Genomic DNA, 4,307 nt, shown 5'->3' on the forward strand with positions numbered 1-4,307 from the left:
TGATATTGCGATAACAGTCACCGGAAAATATACTACCACTCTTAGGGATATTCTACAAAATGGTCTTAATATCCTAAACAATTGGACACAAAAATGTGGCCTTGGGGTGAATCCTGAAACTGAAATCGTGGTTTTCACAAGAAAACATACGGTCCCGAATCTTTCTCCACCCTCTCTACGAGGTTCTGTGATACATGTGAAGGAGGAAGCCAAATTTTTAGGTATAGTTTTCGACAGGAAACTCACTTGGAAGAAAAACACTCTAGAGCGTGCAAGAAAAGCCAATGTTGCGCTTCTTCTATGTCAGAAAGCTATTGGTAAGAAGTGGGGTTTTCAACCTCGCATCACCCAATGGCTATATATAGCTGTTATTAGGCCCATATTAATGTATGGTATTACGGTATGGTGGACAGCTCTTGATAAATCTTCGTACTGCTCAGTACTTAACAGGATTCAGCGTAGAGCTGAACTCTGTATTAGCGGTGCGCTATGCACCACACCATCCATTGCACTAGATTTGATGCTTCAGTTACTGCCAATGGATATTATTAGTAAACAAATGGCAGCTTCATCTGCTTTAAGACTAAAAGCTACCTCACAATGGAGAGACAGTGACTATGGTCATGCCTCCATTCTAAATCTTTTCAATTTTACTCCTAAAAACGTTGATTACATCACACCCACTCTCAACTTTGACAGGAAATTTGATGTCGTGTTTCCATCTAGACAGGCATGGACGTCAGGTGGACCCTTCTTAGATGAGGGCGTAACCATCTTCACAGACGGTTCCAAAACAAGTAGTGATGTAGGTAGTGGAGTTTTCTCAGAGGAATTGAACAAATCTTCCTTCTTTAGGCTTCCAGATCATTGTAGTGTCTTTCAGGCGGAAGTGGTCGCCATCAGGGAAGCTATAGCTTGTTTGAATGTAGATGATATATTTGGCAGGAATATATACATACTATCAGACAGTCAAGCTGCAATAAAGTCCTTGAGTTCGGTCCAATTTACATCTAGGACGGTTCTTGACTGCTACACATCTCTAAACGAAATGTCGACGCAGCTCAATATTTCTCTAATCTGGGTTCCCGGCCATAGGGATATTTTCGAAAATTGCAAAGCAGACGAGTTAGCCAGAAAGGGTGCTTCAGAACCATACTCGGAGCACCTAGACTATCTGGGCATATCGCTAACATCATGTAAATTGTTATTGAGTTCTTTCTGCACTAATACTTTTAATAAAAGATGGGAAGACTCAACGATATGTAGACATCTGTATGCAATCTGGCCACTTTCCGATAAAAGGAAATCGAAAACTCTCATTGAGATGTCCCGCAAGGACATTGGTCTTCTGGTAGGGTTGACTACAGGGCACTGTAAGCTAGGGAACCATGCTAGAAGACTAGGTCTTCCTTTCAACCAAATCTGTCGTAGCTGTGGGGAGGACGATGAGAGCGCATCTCATCTGTTGTGTTTTTGTCCAGCTCATGCACGTCGGCGATTTAGTACTCTAGGGGCCCCCTTCCTTGAGGACCTGGACCAGTTACAGGATCGGGCTTTAAATAGCATTTTAGGCTTCGCAAAAGGTTCTAGGTGGTTTTAAACCCTGAGGTTTTTATTATTTATATACGGCATCACAATGGGCCAATAGGCCTAAGTGGATCCACTAGGGATCACCGGTATAACCTAACATCTGATAACTTTCTAAATTTTTATTTGTTTTAAAATATTATAAATTTTATTTAATTGAATTGAATGTGATTTTTTGAATTGATTTTAATTTTAAATTAGTTTTAGTTTTTAATTTTAATTATAATTTCAATTTTAATTTTAATTTTCAATCTTATTTTATTATAAATAATTTAATGTAAAATAAAATTTAAAATAAATTTAGTTTTAAGATTGGAGTTTCGTTTTTAGAAAAATTCAATAAATAATTTATAAATTGAAAAAAACAGGTTTGTCTAACGCAACTACCAATACCAAACAGCTACCACCAATAGCAGCCACCACAATCACTTTACATCAAATATCAACAACACGATACGACTTGTAACTATAGTCGAAATAATAAAATTAATCAAAAACAATAAAACTAATAAGCGCCTGGTTATAATTTAGTAAGAACTAAAATTCTTAAGAAACTACCAATAAATGCTAACAAATTCATTAAAAATATTTTTAACTCTGCAATAAGATTGAAATATATTCCTAAAGTATGTAAAGTCGCTTTCATAACCGCTATACCTAAACCTGAGAAAAATGCTACTCAATAGACTTCTTGTAGAACCACTAGTTTATTGTCTAAACTTTCCAAGGTTTTTTAAAATGTTATCTACGCTAGACTGGAACCAATACTAAAAGTAATCCAAATCACACCAAACCATCAGTTTGGATTTCGGCGTAAGCATTCAGCAATATTGAAAATCAAAGAGTGGTGAACAAAACTCTAACAGACTTAGACGAAGGTCGCTTTTGTGTTGGTGTGTTTCTCGATGTTGAAAAGGCCTTCGATAAAGTATGGCACAAGAGACAAGTAAGGACACAAAAAATGTTATCTCATGACTTTCACAAACTCATTAGAAGTTATGTTACTGAACGATGCTTCTGTGTTAAATTCGAAAACTAGTACTCTACAATCAGAAAATTCCAATCAGGTATCCCCCAAGGTAGCGTATTGATAGATATTCCTGAATCAACCAGTAAAAGCTCAATGCTAACAATGTTCGCAGATGACACTGCGTACTGCTTACCTCACATACAAACATTGTAGAAGCAACTTCAAGAATGCAACAAACAATTAATACAACTAAAAAATGGTTTAATAATTGGAAAATAAAAATCAACAAAAACAAAACATCACAAGTATTATTTACAACAAAAACAAAATACGATTCGATACCTACCGAACAAAATATCTCGGTATTATAATTAAACCAATATGGACCTACGGGTTACAAATATGGGGAACATCAAAAAATTATAATATAAACATTATTCAACGACAATAGTCTAAAATCCTTAGTCAAATAGCAAACGCAAAATGGTACGTAAGCAACTCAACCATACACAATGTCCTCCAAATCCTATCAATCAACGAAGAAGTCAAAACTAAAAGCAGACAACATCATTCAACAATCACTGCACATGAAAACTCCAATATTAGCTTACTCCGTATAGTTGAGTTCACAAGACGTCGCAGACTTAAAAGAACATGGCCTAATTTGACCTTAAGTAAATTAATTTTATTATTAATAATTTTAAATTTTACAGCTTTTATTTATAACTATTCCACAAACTAATATGACTCCCTGTTGCTGTACAGATACTAAACAAACTCTTAACTTAATTGAATTTTAAAATATACTTAGGCCGTGTGCGAGTTCGAGTAAATTGAGATAAAGTAAATTGAAATTTCCTAGAGAATTTTTGCACTGCACTTATGTGAATATGTATTTATTTATTTATTGCACTTATTTATTATCTTCGGTTAAACGTTTTCAAATTTATTTATTTATTTATTTAACATCTTATAAAATATTCATAATGGTAACACCTAATTAACTTAATTTTTATCTATTTTAACCTACTCGAAATTCGCTGCCATACCAACATAATTTACTATTTCCCTCAATTTACCATCAATTTACTCAAACTTGCACACGGCCTTAATGTCTACAATAATTTAGACAGATGCTATGGAAAAACAAAAATTATTTGTGGAAAGTGTTGTTATGTAAAGTACTTTTTAAATATTAATTGCCTGGCAACTCTGGCCTGTCATTATTCTATATTCCTTTTGTAATTATTATTCATTATTCATTTTTAGTATAGTTAATAAAGCGAAGTAAAGAACATGTTAAAAATACATCGGACCGTGTTTCACTTTTGCTAAAAATATATAATAGGTTATGGGCCCAGCACGCTTCCACTGCGAAGTAAAAAGCACGTGCACATAAAAAGTAGATTTAATACGTGTATAAAAATGTCGGGAACGGTGATTCGAGTTGAACCGCTTAACGCGGAAAACTACGATACATGGAAATTACAAATGAAAGCTATTCTCATAAAAAACGATTTATGGTCATATGTCGAAGGTACTGCGTCGTGTCCAACGGGCGAAGCGGCTGCAAAATGGATCAGCTTTGATCAGAAAGCGTGTGCTGATATAATGTTATCAGTAAGTGCATCAGAATTAAGATTAATTGCAGAATGCACAAATTCAAACGAAATGTGGATGAAACTACAAGCCACATATTCATCAAAAGGGCCTGCGCGCAAGGCGACGTTGCTGAAAAAGGTTGCACTTT

The sequence above is a fragment of the Teleopsis dalmanni genome, chromosome 2 (genome assembly GCF_002237135.1).
Source record: "Teleopsis dalmanni isolate 2A chromosome 2, ASM223713v2, whole genome shotgun sequence".
Taxonomy (NCBI): domain Eukaryota; kingdom Metazoa; phylum Arthropoda; class Insecta; order Diptera; family Diopsidae; genus Teleopsis; species Teleopsis dalmanni.